The sequence below is a fragment of the Astyanax mexicanus genome, chromosome 2 (assembly GCF_023375975.1).
Source record: "Astyanax mexicanus isolate ESR-SI-001 chromosome 2, AstMex3_surface, whole genome shotgun sequence".
Classification (NCBI taxonomy): domain Eukaryota; kingdom Metazoa; phylum Chordata; class Actinopteri; order Characiformes; family Acestrorhamphidae; genus Astyanax; species Astyanax mexicanus.
This window is the reverse complement of record NC_064409.1, coordinates 17,881,431-17,900,054: the sequence shown is the minus strand read 5'-3', so window position 1 is coordinate 17,900,054 and position 18,624 is coordinate 17,881,431. Positions and strand designations below refer to the sequence as shown.

The 18,624-nt window shown below is 37.3% G+C and overlaps 1 protein-coding gene across 3 annotated transcripts in view; it reads left to right on the top strand.

The window, feature by feature from the left end:
• tafa5a (TAFA chemokine like family member 5a) overlaps positions 1-18,624 on the top strand; it is a 269,415-nt gene that overhangs the window by 105,679 nt on the left and 145,112 nt on the right. The gene's annotated exons all lie outside the window — the stretch shown is intronic.

Here is an 18,624-nt window from a genome sequence, read left to right as displayed (position 1 = left end):
ACTCACACACTGGCTGCATTGTCTTTTGGGCACCCTTGACATGTTGACAGAGCTTCTTCACGTGATCGTGTGAAATATTGGAGATTTAATATGTTCATCCTGTGAGATTTTAGAACTTACATCAGTGAAGTAGGCCCTGTTACTGTAAACAGTCTTTTTTTGATGATTTTTTATTGCCCAATACATTATGATTGTGATAAGTGATATTATTTTTAATCATTTTAAGATGATTTCATGCCACTAAAAACATCAGCATACTAAAATAAAAGCATGTACACATGTATACAAAATTGTTATTAAAGATGACTTAACTTTTTTTAAATTCAATACAAATATTCAAACTTTTTAGTGCAAGAATGTAAGAAGCTATAAAATAAGGAATGAACTGGATAAGTGTCTATTAAAGAAATTATTGGTTCTTTCAAAGTGCTTGCGATTTTTAAAATGTACAGTTTACAAGATCTACAAAGCAAAGTACAAATTAAGTTTTTTAAATTATCAATTCTAAAAGAAAGAAGAAGCTAAAGCCTAAATCACAAGTGCTGCTAATGAAACATAAATAAAATATAAGCAACATTAAGACTTAACATTAAGAGATAGATAGATAGATAGATAGATAGATAGATAGATAGATAGATAGATAGATAGATAGATAGATAGATAGATAGATAGATAGATAGATTTTTTTTTTTAAGTAAAGGAGGTACCAATAACACAGTTCCGCTCAGTATTCGGTATTGGACTGTTCATGTCATATAAATCTAAAAAAGAATGGAAATGTAGAATTTGGATTTGACAGTATACATTTAGTATTTGGCTCTTATGTAATGTAAACATTTGTATTGACAAATCAACAGGTTTTTCTGGTGCTCTATGTTTAAGCTAACCTGAGGTTTATTTTTAAATTTGGTGATTGGCAAAAAATTGCATTCAATGTATCTATCAGTAGCGGTGGGCAATTACAATATACATTATACAATATTTCATCATATTGTGACAGGCTAGACTACAAACTATACACAACACACAATATACTTTTTCTGACCATATATTTTATATCACCAGTGCTTAAACAACACTGACTATTTGCATGTGTCTTTTAAAAGAAAGTAATTAGGACAATCTATAATAAGATTTACCTAAAGATTTACCATAGATTTGATTATGTACTGCAATAAAGACACACGTGTGAAATGGAGGCCGCTTAAAGCTACAACTACATCACTGCAGTCTTCTAAAGTACCCGCTTTTAGAGTGTGTATTTAGTGCATTGTTTCAGTGTTTTGGTCAGCTACACTATGTTCATAAAATAGAGGCTCCTTAGTAAGAACAGTGGTTCTGTTTAGAACCATTACAACTCAAATAAGCTCTTGCATGCTCAAATTGCTCTTTGCCTGGTTTAAAAATGAATATACTCTTTAAACACAATCACATCACTGTAAGTACAATTACATTGCTGCGAGGATAGTTACTATACTGAGAGTATAATTTAATCACTGAGTACAATTACAGTGTTTTGAGTACAGTTGCATCACTGGGAGTACAATCACATCACTGTGAGTATAATTCCATCACTGTGAGTACAATCACATCACTGTGAGTACAATTACATCACTGTGAGTACAATTACATCACTGTGAGTACAATTACATCACTGTGAGTACAGTTACATCACTGTGAGTACAATTAAATCACCGTGAGTACAATTACAGTGCTGTGAGTACAATTGCAGTGCTGTGAGTACAATTACAATGCTGTGTGTACAGTTACATCACTGTGAGTACAACTGCATCACTGTGAGTACAATTGCATCACTGTGAGTACAATTACAGTGCTGTGAGGACAATTACAGTGCTGTAAGTACAGTTGCATCATTGTGAGTACAATTACATCACTGTGAGTACAATTACAGTGCTGTGAGTACAGTTACATCACTGTGAGTACAGTTACATCACTGTGAGTATAATTTCATCACTGTGAGTACAATTACAGTGCTGTGAGTACAATTAGAGTGTTGTGAGTACAGTTACATCACTGTGAGTACAATTACATCACTGTGAGTACAATTACATCACTGTGAGTATAATTTCATCACTGTGAGTACAATTACAGTGCTGTGAGTACAATTACATCATTGTGAATACAATTACATCGCTGTGAGTACAGTTACATCACTGTGAGTACAGTTACATCACTGTGAGTACAATTACATCACTGTGAATATAATTACATGACTGCAAGTACAATTACATAAGTGTGAGTACAATTACATCACTGTGAATATAATTACATGACTGCAAGTGTGAGTACAGTTACATCACTGTGCGTAAAAATTATATCACTGTAAGTTCAACTACATCAGTTACTTTACTGCAATGACAGGACTGAGTACAATTACATCACTGTGAGGACAATTACAGTGCTGTGAGTACAATTACAGTGCTGTGAGTATAGTTACATCACTGTGAGTACAATTACATCAATTTGAGGACAGTTACTTCACTGCAGTGACAGGGCTAAGTACAATGCCATGACTGTGAGTACAATTACATCACTGTAAATACAATTACATCACTGAAAATACAATTAGATTACTACATGCATTACATCACTGTGAGTACAGTTACATTACTGTAAGTACAGATACAACACTGTGAGAATATTACATCACTATGAGTACAGTTACATCACTATGAGTACAATTGCGTCACTTTGAGTACAATTACATTACTATGAGTACAGTTACATCACTATGAGTACAGTTACATCACTATGAGTACAGTTACATCACTGTGAGTACAATTACACCACTGTGAGTAAAATGACATCACTGCGAGTTTAAGTACGTCACATAGGAGTGCAATTACATCAAAGAATGTGGTTGTTTGTTTTTTGTGGACCATATGTAGGGCTGTATCATTTTGCAAACATGAAATTGAAGCATAACCTTGATTGTAGATACAAAGACAAAAATCTGAATGGGAACAAAACTGAATAAAAGAAAAAATGCAATATACAGTAAATTTGCAGCACGGAATAGTGTGATGTAATTTATAACAGCAGTCATTGGTATCATCCTTTGATCATGCCCAGCTCTAAATATTTGGACTGGTATGGTAAATTTTATATCCCTGTCCAAATTTGAAGTCCTACCGGCAAGAAATGTTAATAAAAGTGCCTGTATAAAATCTGGTATCTCTAACTCTATGGGATTTAAAAATATCTAGATAAATATTGTATATCGCCTTTCAACTAAAGATTAGTTTTAATCCATATTGCCCAGCCCTAGCAAAGCTTTATGTTTTTCTATGATAAGAGGAATACAGACAGAAAATGCCCAAGAATAAAAAAAAACAGATTTCATTGGTCCCTATACATGCACTGTATGTATCTGTTATGGTTTAGAGTGCTGTAATCTAGGGCTAATTATGATGAGTGCAATAGTAGTCTAGGACACTATATACTGTGTGTATATTGGGCATATTGTGAAGTAAATTATGACAGATGGGATAAATAATTATCCTAGTATCATGCCCAGGCCTATATATTTGGGCTGACATAGATTTCTTATAGCTTATACCCATTAAAAGTCCTACCATCAAGGCCTACCGAGTTGTTTATATATTTCTATGGTTATATGGGCTACAGTAAGACTTCCCTGACCGCTCTGAGGGTCAGCTAAAGTGTCAGCATGCAGTAATAAAAATGCACGACCCGTGAAGTCCACTGCCTCACTGCCTCGCCTCACCTTTTCCCAGCATTGCAGAGCAGAGCGTGTAGGCCGTCCTTTTCCCGTATCTCCTGGCTTTTTTGTTTCAGTGTGTGTGTGTATGTGTGTGTGTTGTGTGAATGTGTGTGTTTGTGTGTGTATGAGTGCCTCCAAGCGGAAACGAGACGTTTGTTTATGGATGAGGCAGAAGGTCAAGCGTTCGCTCGGCTCGGTGGCGGATACCGCGGCCTGTCTCCGCTCCTCCGCCGCAGCCTTGATGTGAAAATACGGGTCAAGCTGTGGCAAACGAGAGCCCACCACATTGTTTTTCGGCCCATGCGGTGGAAAGAAAGGGGGCTCACGGGCTGATGAAACAGCTCGGCACGGGCATGGCTGCATGCCTAACTGATTTGGAGCGAGTGCGGCGCTCTCGCAGTGGGCTACTCGCTCTGTGCTCTGTGCCGCGAAAGCCGCAACACTGGGTGCAAGCGCATTTCATCAGTGTTGCGAGAACCAGCCTTGAACCTCGAGAACTGCAAGCTTTATATCGCGCTTATCAAAAAGATTCATTGAAGTGAGTAGATTATATTATATTGGCAAAAGTTTTGGGACATCTTCTCCTCCAATATATATATATATATATATATATATATATATATATATATATATATATATATATATATATATATATATATATTCCCAGCTGGCACACAACCAACCTTTAACGTTGAAATGTGGTTGAAATATGACTAAAGTAATGTATGTTGTTGTTTCAACGTTGAAACAACGTTGAATTAACATTTAATGTTCAATGGTTGTGCTAACGTTGACATTTTAACGTTGAATCAACATAATGTCCTCAGCCTTCTGTCTTTTGAATCAGCATTTTACATTTCATCACCATATAATTTCTATAAACGGTTGGATGGAGGAATGAAACAGTGTTTTACTTCTATTTGCAGAAACTGTTTTTTAATTTAATTTAGTTTTTGAGATCAGATGTTGAATCAGATTGGTAGAGGTGGGTAACTTTCGGTATACTCAGCTTTACTACAGTGATGTAAGTTTATTGTTAACACTTTGTTAACACCATAGGATTTTCTAATTTTAGTGAGCTATTAAAGGTTTATTAAAGGTTAAACATACTGTATGATGTTGAAACAATGTTGCTACATCAGCGTTGGTTCACTTTTCAAAATCAACAGTTGATTCAGCGTTGAAATGCTAGCTGGGTTTTTTCAAAATAAAGGGCAGAAGTTCAGAAGTTCAAAGGAGTTTACTGCCTCTACTCTTTCTTGAAGGATATTTTCTAGATTGTGGAACATAATGCTGGGTGGTATACCGGTTCATTTGCTATACCGCGGGGAGATCTAGAACCGGTATGCATTTCTTTCATACCGCCATACCTTTAGAGGGCGCTGCGGGGCGCTGTGTGGAACAGCACCATCAGAGAAGCACACACAGCTCTGTGGATTGAAACACTGGTCTAGCTCTGTCCTGCAGAGAAATCAAAACACATCCTGCTTCTGTTCTTCACTGTATGAGTGTTTTATCTGAGTAAAATAGAGCAGTAACTACAGCCCTTTTAAATTTAATAATACTGTAGCTTGAAGCATGCTTTTACTATATTTTTTAACTGAAGAAAGAAGGTAATTGTGGCTGATTTTAATACTGTAATGAATATAATGGCTTCAGGAATAACATATAGTACAGTACATTAATATTAAACGTGTGTCTTACTTGTGCAATAGAGCTTTTGAGAAATATCTATTTAAATACTTAAATATTAAGTATTTTAGGTTCATTTATAGTGTTTATGGAACTATTAAAAATATTTTTTTATATTTTGTAAAGGAAGTTAAAGTTAAAGTTGTTGCCGTATCTCTTTTTAAGATCTGTTGTTTATATTATTCAGCTGTTTTTTTTTCTGCTAATGACGTCTAATTTCTTTATATATTATTTATTTTTTTGGGACAAAGTAAACCCTATACCAGTCAAAGCCTTAATTCAAAGCCTTAGTGTTTTATATATTGCATGTACTCCTAACAGTACAGTAACTGGCAAACCTATATTAAAGCCCAGTTATGCAAAAAATAATATTAAAAAAATAAATATGCATTTTTGGCCATACCTCCAAGCACTAGTGGAACACTGAAGTATGTTCTAGATCATAAACCTTAATTTCTATAATTTCAGTTCATCTCAAAAGATAATGAAGAGTGGATGGAGCTCCATCTCTCCACTCTATGCCCCTCTATAGCCCACACTTGTCATTGGGCATAGGCATGGCGTGTAGCTTATCATATTAACAAGATTTGAAGCTTTAGCATCTATAGAATAAAAAACAAAGTGTAAAATCTGGTGTTTTTTTGGGGAAAAAAATAAACTGCTTTGAGGATTCGGCTGGATTAAGCCACAAGACAAACATTAGTGAGGTCAGGAGCTGATTTTGGATTATAAACCCTGTAATGATTTCAGTTCATCGCAGAGATACTGTATTGGAAAGAGCCAAGATTGTAGTCACACTCCACCACATAGAAAGAAAGTGCTGTATTTCATTTTCAGGCCCAATCATACAGTAGTTTCACTTAATGGCTGCATAACACTGCTTAGAAGCATCTGCAGGGGACTGTTAGGTGATAATTCTGTATGGTGTTCCTTTCTGTGTTGCTGAAATGGCTGGTGTTCATTCTCTGAGGTGCACTAGACTAGTCTAACATGGCCATGATGTATTTTAGCGCTTATCTGGATTACAGTGTCACAAAGCGTGGGTTACGTGAAGCATATTTTTGAAGACTTCAAGTTAACAGCACCCAGATAGAAGCCTACCAAAATGTTTTATAGCCTGGATGACTTCAGTATTCAATCAGGAAAATAAGAATAAAAAAAAAACATTAAATGAAAATGTGTATCCAAACTTTTGACTGGTGCTGTATTTATGTGTGTGTTTTAGAGAAGAAGCTGTAGATTGCAAACTATGCTAGATGTGTCGCTAATAATTCAACAGAGAGGTCTGAAAAGTCTCAAAATCACTACCTATAAATTAGCTAATTCACCTGATGTTACTATACTAGCCCTCTACAGCTCGTTCAATCTTTCAATTGGAAAACAGACAGTCTGCACTCTAAAAAACAGAGGTACGATATGAGTACTTTTTTGTACTCGAAGGTACATTCTTTATCATTGTACCCTCAAAGGTACAATATTGGTCTTTACAGGGTCAGATTTGTTCCCTCTGAAGTACAAAGTCATTCCTTACAGCAATAAGTACAGATTTGTACCATTTAACCAGCCAAAGGGTACATTCAGTATTCTGCATCACTGTACTAATGAACAGTATATATTTAAATTGCACATTTTTTATTTGAAAGCCAGACAATTTTGTATCATCAAGTTTTTGAGCCATTTTTAGTTGATGATAATGTTTATAATCTTTATAATCTATACTGGCACAAAAACCATGGGTACAAAAAAGTACTTTCACTGAAAGGTACTTTTTTGAACCTTAATATAAGGTACAGCCCCAGCGACAAGCTTTGTACTCTTTTAAGTACAAATCTGTACTTATATTTCTTAGAGTGTGTTAAGTAGTAGTAAACATACATACAGCTCTGGAAAAAAGAGAGCACTTAAAAATGATGTGTTTCTTTGATTTTACCAAATTGAAAACCTCTGGAATATAATCAAGAGGAAGATGGATGATCACAAGCCATCAAACCAAACTGAACTGCTTGAATTTTTGCGCCAGGAGTAAATGCATAAAGTTATCCAAAAGCAGTGTGCAAGACTGGTGGAGGAGAACATGCCAAGATGGATAAAAAAAAACTGTGATTAAAAACTCCAGGGTTAATCCACCAAATATTGATTTCTGAACTCTTTATGAATCTTTTATAAATATGAACTTGTTTTCTTTGCATTATTTGAGGTCTGAAAGCTCTGCATCTTTTTGTTATTTCAGCCATTTCTCATTTTCTGCAAATAAATGCTCTAAGTGACAATATTTTTATTTGGAATTTGGGAGAAATGTTGTCCGTAGTTTTCATTTTACTCAAACATATACCTCTAAATTGCAAAATCAGAGAAAACTGATTCAGAAACAACAACGGTTCCCTGATGGCATTCTTTAGAGCAGCCCTTTAATATACGAGGCAGCAGGGGACGGGGAAGCTCCTAAAAAAACTTGTTATAAATGTTATAAACCTTATTTGAAACACAGTGAGATTACTTTAAACAATATAATATTAACAATAATATTAAAATAAAATACTACACCACTTTACACTGTATTATTCTTCCTTTATTCTCTGTGTGTAAGAAAACCATCTCAGGCCTGCTTTGCGGTGCATTACAGTGTGATAGACTACTGTAATTAACGCTCTTATCTCTCTGTATTTGCAATGGATGTCAGCCATGGACGGATTCCTCACTTTTACTGTTAAAGGGAAACAAAAAGGGAAATCTATATCAAGGCAAATGAGGCAAGAAGGTGAGAGCACATTAGCTTTGTCTGGCTGGCCAAGGTCATTGCACATGGTATGAGGCACGCTGGAGTACAGTGCACAAGCTGGAAAAAAATAGATCTGTAGTTTTCAAAAGGCAATAAAGCCCGCTCGACTCGGTGTTCTTCTGCCCAGCAGATACAAATGCCAAATGCAAATAGTTCCATTTAGTTTGAATGACATTGCGGAGAGAGAAAAAAAGAGTCATTGAGTGAATCAATAGCTTTACAATGTGATGAACTATTTTGCCGTAGGAAACAGGAATCATCACGGCTTTCATTGTCATTGATGAGAAAGCTGAAGAGGAGCATTTGTCTCGTCTGGCAACGGCGACGGTGGCGGGAACTCGCGGCGGCGTGTCGTTTCTCCTGCACTAAATACGAGTACAAGTACGAGTGATCAATCTTGCAGTCAGTCAGCTGTGCAGTTAGAGCTGAAGACGTCTATGTTTATGTGCGGTGTGAGGGATGAGGGATGGGGCTGAGTTTGTTTGACTCGTGCATATATTACTGTACAGATGTTTATATTACGCATATGACACAGTGTGTTGTAAAAAATGCTGCATTATGTACATACAAATACAGTGTACATGGTATGACTAGTTTTGCTGTTTTTTTTTTATTGAATTTTTTGATACAACATGAATTTATATTTACATTTAGTCCATATTGTATAAGTAATGGACCAATAGAATGCTTAAAAAATGAGATTTACATTGTTTTGAAATCATATAAAAAAATAATCAATTGCTTAAAAATCTATTTCAGTTAAGTCAGATCCCAGATGAGTCCTTATTTCTGGTATTACCTGCTCTAGGGCCCATTAAGGCATGATTTCCACAAGATCTCTAAAGGTGTCCTGTGGTATCTGGTATCAAAGATTGCAAACTGGAACCCCAAACCCCCACAGGACCTGCCTTATGTTTTGGAGATGTTCTGAACCTGAACTGTTCAGCCGTCAGTTTTTCATCTATCTATCGTCAGAGTGTCTTATTTTTTTCCATTTTCTCCCCAATTTACATGGCCAATTACCCAACCCACTCATTAGGACTCCCCTATCACTAGTAATGCCCCAACACACCAGGCGGGTGAAGACTAACACATGCTTCTTTCGATACATGTGAAGTCAGCCACCGCTTCTTTTCGAGCTGCTGCTGATGCAGCATTGCCGAGTAGCATCACAGCGCACTCGGAGTAAAGTGCAGCGACTCAGATTCGGTACATCAGCTCACAGATGCCCTGTGCTGCAGACATCACCCTAGGAATGATGTGGGGTGAGAGCGCCATCTACCCACCCGGAGGGAGCAGGGCCAATTGTGCTCCCTCTGAGCGCCGGCAGCTTGATGGCAAAAGAGTGTCTTAAATTTTGTAATTTTCTGCTTCAACATAAGACTACTTACTGTTCACTCGCAGCTAATTAATGTAGAATCGGAGCCATTGTGACCAGATATTCTCTATGATTTTGGTGTGGTTGGTGTGGCGCAGTGGATAACACCACTACCTGCCAGTGAGCTACCCTATCATGTGGGAGACTGGGGTTCATTTCCTGGTCTGGGTGACTATGCTCTTGGGCAAGACTACTTACATACTTACTATATAGGCCTACCTCTGTAACATTAATAATCTTGTCGCTCTAGATAAGAGTTGCTCTAGATAAATGCCACAATGCATCTGTTTAATGGTTGGTCATTGGTTGTAATGTTATGGCTGATAAGTGTGTGATGAGTAAGACGCCGCAATTCTGTTGAGTTTGCAAACTGTCGTTTTCCATCATCATCAAAATACTTGTCCACAAACCCGCATGGCCTTTGCTGTAGACCCATTCAGAAGACTCGTTTCAAGGGCTCTCGAGCATCAACCCCCTTCCCGCCTTTTCAGGCCCCGCATTGATTCAAAACCACAGTCTAAGGGACTGTGGTGGGCTTGGGAAAGAGCAGTCCTGGGGGTGTTTGTTTGCCTCGGCGAGGTGCTGATTGCATAATTGTGGTTAATGCGCTGGTGAACTGTGGTGTAATTACCGGGCAACGCCTGTGCGCCTCTGCAGATGGTGAGCTTATTCATCAGCCGGGTTCTTCTGAAGGTGCTTAAACTGGCAGAATGGAAGGATTTGGCAGTCTCGCTCTCGAGCGCTATGTCAGTCTGAAGTGACATAAAGATAATACTTGCCATTTGGTGCGCTGTTATTACCAACTAGGCGGGGACATGCAAATGGGCTCGTCTTCAGTGCGCCGGAAAATCTCCTTTTGTTTGCAACCATCAACAAGACACAGGGCTTCTGGAGCTTAGCTCCGAGGATCTGACATTGCGGTAATCTATCTATCATACACACACACCACAAAGAGGGCAGATTTATCAAATTGACTCTGTAACCTGGATGAGTTTGAGGCCAAAGCCTGGAGATAATCTGTAAAGAAATATGTAGCCAGAAGATTCAATCAAATCAAATAAGCTTTCTTTGCTTGAACATCAGCCTACTGCAGTTATTGCAATTTGGACAGATTGGACTGAGCAATAATTTCATATTAGTTAATATGTAAATATATATTACAGTAAAATGTTTCAATAACGGGTGATAAGATTTTTTTTAAATATATTTTAATATAGATTATTAACAGCATCCACCACAGACTGACCTTCATTACCTTCATACAGTTGATACATTCATTTTTCCATTTTTTTTAATCAATTATTTATTTATTTTCATTTTTATCCACATTACAAGCAATAATGTACATTGTAATATTAAAAAAACAAAAAAGATGAGGGTGATTGTGTATGATTTTTCCAAATTTTTATATGCACACACATATCCGCTTTTTGGTAGCTTTTATGTTTTTTTTTTTCCGTATTATTCCCAATTTTGACCATTAAATATTAAGTATTGTTAAACCCTATCCGGATGGGATTAGTTTCTCTTTTATGAAAGGTCCTCTTTGATTTTATTCCTATCTGGAACAACCATCTATGTGTTTTTCTCAGACCTCCTCTGAGAAAATTACAGGTTGAATTACCTACTGGTTTTTGCTGAACTCCGTGGTCCTCCTGTTATTTTAGTCCCATCCAGATCCACATCTCTGACTATGTCTACGTCACCTTGGTGTAATACTGGCTGGCACAGGCGTCTGTTGGCTGATGTATCAGAGCTGGGGAGCCGGTTTCTCCCACAGTCCAAAAACATGGACATCAGGTAAATAGAATACTTAATACTTCCCAGAAAATTTTAATAATCTAAACTGACCTGGTGTGTATGTGTAGAGTGTGTGGTACGTATGTGAGTAAGTTAGTGTGTGTAAATGTATGTATGACTGTGCCCTGATATGGATTGGCACTCTGTCCTGAGTAAATGCTGTAGTGCCCTATGCAGTCCTCCAGGTGGACGGTTGTTTCCGGTTGAGAGTATGCTGTGCGCTATTGGCTGCCGCTTCTCACCGGTGTGTGGATGAGTGCTGAGTATGAATGGTTGTACGTAAAAAAATATTGTATGTAAAATTGTAAGGAAGCTTTATTTTAAAGTGGTATCAGTTTTTCCTCTGGTTGAACAGATGGACTATTATATAAATTAAATATTTTATATTGTAGGGATGCACCAATTTTTCAGCATCTGAAATGCCAAGGTTCATTTTGGCTGAAAATGTTTGGCTGAATCATTTTGGTTGCCAATTATTTTGTTCGCCCTACAACATTCTGGTCCACATGCCCACCCATAGCACTGCCAATATGAAGCTTTGGGTTAAAAAGCTCCAAACCCACTGAATTTATCCTAATAGCCTCTCGGCGAGTGGGCGGACCATCTCCTCAGATCAGCCATCTTGTGTGGAGGAGCGTCTGCTTGTAAATGAGAGGATGCTCTTTTTTGTGCTGGCGAGATAAAACTCATTCTCGTTTAGAAAGCTCCGCTCTGCTCTCACTTCCTCTAAGATAAGGTAAACCAGCTCGTCCGCGCTGCTCACTGCAGGCTGGAGAGACTCCCGATCCCCAGACACAAATAAACTCAGAAATTCCCACTAAAGCTGAAAGAGGTTGGGTAGAAAAAAAGTGATTTTTTAATGTTTTAGCTTTTTGTAATGAATATTTAAAAATGTGAAAAAGAATAAAGAAAATTTTACTAATAAATCATTTTAGAACGGAGTTAATTAGCATTAGCGATGGGAAGAATGCGTTAAGATGTGGAATAAATGCAGAAGTCTGGTATTCTTCTCTATAAAGAACCAAGTTTGTTGGCATAGAAAACTTAGAATAGACTATTTAAAAATGTCCCAGAAACTGCAAACACATTTATCTACACACATATCTTCTTTTAAAGCTAAAGGTAGCATACGAAAATCAGCTGTAAAACCAAAAAATGTCAAGTAAAAGAGTTTGAACTGATTATATTGTAGATCTTGTAAGTTAACTAACAGCCATCCTACTAGCAAAAGTCTTTTGAGGCTAAACGCAGTGGCTACTTCTATATAAACAAGACTGAAACAAGGCTAAGGGCCCTATTTTAGTGATCTATAGCGCAACGGTCAATTGTGTATGGTGCAGCTTGATTTAGGGTGCTCATGCCGGTGTGTCTTTGTTATCTTAAGGCACTTAAGGCACATACTAGTTATTTTGGGTGTGTTTTGGGTGTAACATGAAACAAACCAATCCCCTTTAAGAGCCAGGTGAGCTCTGACTTTGACGCATTCGTATCTTAACAGCGAGGCACTTTGCACATCTCAGCAAAGGATATTGACCTGCATGCTCACGTTGTGAAAATATGCCAGCAGATTATTTAATGGAACAGCAATGTTATTTAATTTTTTATTCTGTTTATTGTCGAGTTAAAAGTCAGATTTGCGAGATTTTGCAACACATCGGCATGTGTGTTTAACGAGCAGGGATGTTCGCATGCTGGGCGCGTGCAGCTTCTTATGGTGGACCTATAGGAATAGACTCTTGACAGACAATTGACTGTAGTCAGGGTTTTAATCAGTCAGTGGTGCATCTTGTGTTTTCCTCCGCCAAAATTGTGAGTAGGCTAAATTCCTGTCGTGGGAAAAGCCTCTAAATAATTACACATTATATCCTATTGTTTTATGTGTTTGGACAGCTATTGAACAATGTCTATTCTACTAAAAATGTAACTTTATGACTAAAAATGACAAAAATTGTATTTAAAATTGTATAATATTTGTGTTCATTTGATCCCATACAATGCTATTTCAATTCTATTTTATGTCACCAGAAAAGATTCATTTGTATTAATGAAATATTTGTATTAGGGGTGGGCGATTTATTTCACACAATATTGGTTCATACATTTCTAGTAGATTGCGTACGATATGAAATTATACGATGCGACACATGTAATTCATATTGATTATTTAATATTAATACATATTAAAACAAGTACTTTTGGGACTCAACTCCCACCAACAAATGAATTGAGGAAAACCTATGCTGTTGGACAAAGAGGAGGTTCTTTAAATGTGACTCGACAGTTACCAACACTTTACACACTTTTCACATTTTGATTTGATTGGATTTGATTTGATTTAGAATAAATATTATGCATTTTAATATGTCTAATACATTTACATATATGTAGTGTTTTGATCTTGGGTTAAAGCTGAGAAATGTGGACTTTTGCGCATGACTGCACCTGACTGATTGTTGAATCGTTCCTGACAGATTGGTGACAGATTGGTGACACCTCCTCGTAAAACAATTTGTCACGAAGACGCTGTCAGGGCCGGCACTGGCGCACTGGGCCTTTGTGGCCCTTGTGAATGATAGAGACATTATTGATCATAACTAGGGCTGTCTTAGCCTTTGTCACGGTCACCAAATTACGTCCGAAGCAATTCCGCCGTGATCCGGGTTTCCTGCGGCCGACTCGGAGCCAAACAACATCCGCCCCTTCGCTCGCCTTTCTCGCTGTGATTGTTATTCTTATTTTCAATTGAAAAAGAATTAAAGGCAATGGCATTTAATGAATATCTTATAACACTGAATGTCACATTCCCTTAGTCTCACATCCTTGAATAAATTGCATGCGCGTAACAATTTCATCCTGAAGCAATGCGACGGCAAAATGGGTTTTCTACGATGCATAAAAAAAGGGGGGGGACGGAGAAAAGCAATAAGGCTCTTTCTGAAGTATATATTCATTTGCCTTCTAATTTCATCGCCGGTAATGATGGTCAAAGACGGCGCAGAGCTGCAGATGTTCGCCGTGAAGCAAATCTTGATGTAAGACTTGAGCGCGGGACTGTAATCAGTCCCTTTCCAACAAATAAGAGCAAAATGAAATGAGATTCCTCAGCCATTTCGCCGAGTGCATTAGATAATCACGTCCCATGTAATTTGCTCATTTGAAGGCCATGTTGGTTCTGGAATGGCCAAAGAGGCATTCAGCGTATCCCATCGCCCTCAGAAAGAGCCGGACAGAGGAGCTTTTTACAGCCGACGCAGGAGCTGCAGCAGTTAGGACACAAATTTTATTACCTCCAGAGTGTTTCCGCAATAATTACCAAAGCAGTTACTGCCTGCTTCAGTGTACTGAAAAAGGGAACCATGTAATTCATGATGTGTGGCTGCTCACATTAGTTCACATGTAATTTCCACTACATTGTTGGCTGGAAAACAAAGCCCTAAAAAGGCTGAATCGCTCAAAATCATTTAGCAAGATCTACATGCTTAAAATTAATTTAGTTTAATAATAAATGTTTTATTTTACTTGTGTTTTATTCACATTATCAGGCTGGAGGGTCAAAAAAAAAATCTCTTAGTCTTATTTGACTGGATTGGATTGGAAAAATTAATAAATAAACCTTGGGGGGGGGGGGGATCGACATTCTTCGCCTTAATGTGACACAGATCTGGTTTTCAAGCGCTGTGTGGACACATCAGATCCATTCCAAATCTTACATACAGACTTACATACAGTATGATGTCCTACAGTAGATTACATATCGCTACTCTCTGATCTGGATCTGATTTGTGAGCATACAAGATGAATATGAATATTGGTCAGATTATGTGTTTTAATTTGTTGTCATCAGCCAGCACAAGTTAAGCACTTGCAATGAGTGGACATACTGTATATCAACTATCAACTATATCTAACTAACTTTGTACATTAAAAAAATTATAAATTGTGCTTTATTAAAACTATTAAGATTATTTATCTTCATTCACAATAAAATTACTCACAATAGTAAAGAATTGTTAAAAAAAAGGAAATTTAATTTTGAAAAAAAAAAACATGTATTTGTAATTATGTGCTACTTTGTGTTTGTCTATCACTTGAAAGCTCAGTCAAATACAAAAAAAGTTTATGCTTGTAAGGTGACAAATTGCAAGTCACTTTATGTGGATATTCGTTGGCTCAGTTTGTGACAGATTTGATATATATATATCATAAGTCTATATAAGTCTATTAAAGGCTCAGCATGCTGCTACTGTAACTGCACTATTTGACTTTGGTGAAGCCGGCCCGAGTTATTTCCAACTTCTACATTTTTGGGTGACATGAACATGGATGGTTTATTAGAAATCAGTGCAAATTACTAATATAGTGCATCCTTACATACAGTATAAAGCACAATATTAATTAAAAGTAATATATTAACCAAATGTGCACATTCCAAAAGTAGTGTATTACTTTACATTGACTAAGGACAAAAAAGTATAAATAATTAAAACTGGCTTTTTTTTTTCTCAGAAAATCCGGTTCTGTCCTGGTGAGGCTGACTGACAGCAAGCGATACTAAAATGTTTACCAGTTCCCTATTGGGCCATCATTTCAGTGAAGTCCCAGTGCTGGCAGCTGTACTGAACATTCTTCTCCATGATGTTCATTACTGTGGCGACTGCTGGGTTCGAGCTCAAGTGGGAACTGGGAAGTTTCCAGGCTGCAAGTAGGAAAAATACTTTTGAATGGCCAGTCAACTCACAAATCCCACTTGGAAAGTTTCTTGAGAGCTCAGATTTTGTAAGTTGTTATTCTCTGACAGGACTCCAATATGGAGCCAATATGGATCTAGCAGTACATTTTAAGCTTTTAGACAAACTTTGGATTACTTTTTGTTTATGATTTTGAGGTATTTGAGTGTGATATCACTCAATTAAGGGAATGGTTGAATAAATCTATTATATTGGCAATAGACCAGCTGTGTACAGTGGTATGAAAAGGTTTGGGCACCCCTGATAAATTTCCTGATTTTTCTTTATAAATCATTGGTTGTTCAGTAATTTCAGTTGAATATACCATATAGCAGATGAACACAGGGATACAGTATTTGAGAAGTTAAATGAAGAGGGTATTTTGGATCATTCTTCTTTACAAAATGTCTACAGTTCAGTCAGGTTTGATTTTTAATAATATTCAGGTCTATATGGACTGAGATGATCATTCCTGAACTCTGTACTTGTTCCTCTGCATGAATTCGTTAGTAGATTTTGAGCAGTGTTTAGTGTTTTGGGTCGTTGTCTTGTTGAAGTATCCAGCCCTGGCGCAACTGATTCTTCAACTTTCTCACTTATTCTTGAATATTGTTCTCAAGAATTAGCTGATTTTAATCAAAATCCATGAGACTCTCAACCTTAACAAGATTCCCAGTACCTGCACTGATACTTACTCCACACAACCTCACAGCATGATGGAACCACCACCAAATTTTACTGTGGGCAGCAGTAAAGTGTTTGTCTTGGATTGCTGTGTACTGTGTTCTTTTTCCACCATGCATACCTAATAACTCACACTCCAAATAACTCAATTTTAGTTTCATTAGTCCTTCATCAGCACCTTATTCCAAAATGAAGCTGGCTTGTCCAAATGTACTTTAGCTTTAGCATACCTCAAGCGACTCTGTTTATGGCGTGTGCTCAGAAAAGGCTTCTTCTGCATTAATTACTCTCCCATACAGACTCTCCTTGTGTAAAGTGCGCTGAATAGTTAAATGATGCACAGTGACACCTGCATCTGCAGCAAGATGATGTTGTAGGTCTTTGGAGATTTTTCTTGTTCTGCCACTTCAGGCCTTATCTAGAACTGTGTCTGTGGTTCTTCCATTTCCTCACTATGTTTCTCACAGTGGAAACTGACAGATAAAATGTCTGAGATTGAGCTTTTTCTATCCTTCCTCTAAACCATGATGTTAAACAATCTTTGTTTTCAGGTCATTTGAGAGTTGAGTTGTGTTTTGAGGCTCCCATGTTGCCGCTCTTCAGAGAAGATGCAAAGAGGAGAAAAACTAGCCGAAAACTGGCCACTTTATCCCTTTCTTATAATTGGATTCACCTGTGTATGTAGGTCAAAGGACAATGGGCTTATTAAACAAATTTTGTGTTCCAATAATTAGTGCTAAATGTATTCACATCAATAAAACGACAAAAATGCCCAAATTTATGTACCTGCCTAATTATTGCACACTTTATTTGAATCCTATGAACTTTAATTCACTCCTCAAATATCGCTGTGATCCTCTGATATATGATATATTTAACTGATATTGCTGATCTGACCAACCAATGATTTATAATGGAAAATCCTGAAAATGATCAGAGGTGCCCAAATTCTCATATATGTGCATACTTTGTACAATTTATGAATGTAGCTGAATGCATTATTTAATATTTGGACATAGTAGTAGTGCGTCTACATTAGTGACTTCCTGTGTCTTTTTACTCTCGGTTTGTGTAAAATAAGCATTTTTTTTAGGTAGTCAAATATAGCTTTTCCTAGCTGCAGTTTCTCTTACTCATATTTCCCTAGCTTTCATTTTTCTTACTTCGCTATATTTCTACAGTTTCTTTATTTAGACTCTTTTCCTCCGTTTCCACACTCTGAATTATAGATACGTCTGTGTTGAAATTGTCTGCTGGTTTTATGACCCCCCCACTGTTATCAACACTGATTTCCTGATGTGCTCAGATAAGCCGATTCTCTGCATACATACGCTTACCCCGAGCTCAGCTCTGATACAAAGGGAGGTTTAGCTTGTGGCTCCAAGCTACACTGGCAGAGAGAAGCTGCTTTGTTTAATTTTACATACTGTTGCTGTACAGGTTTACAGGCTTCATTCAGTGTGACTTTCGACATTTTCTCTTTCCATTCATGGCATTTAGAGGAAGCTCTTATCTAGACCAACGTATAGAAGCAGCTAGAAATCAAAGCACTGCTTTGCAGAGCCTGCTTTGCTGTGATTGTTAATGCTGTAATGTAATAAGACACACAAATAACAGTAATTACAACAGTAATAAACATTATTACTGGTTTAAGTAATGTCTTAACTAAGTATTAATTGACACTAGCACATTTTGTTAGACCTGACGCTTTCCCCCTAAAGACTCTATTTCCCAGCATTCTCAGCCCATGAACTACAATGACTAGGCTGGACACGTGACTCTGCAGCGTTCAGCCTCTCCCTCTTCCTGATTGCTCATT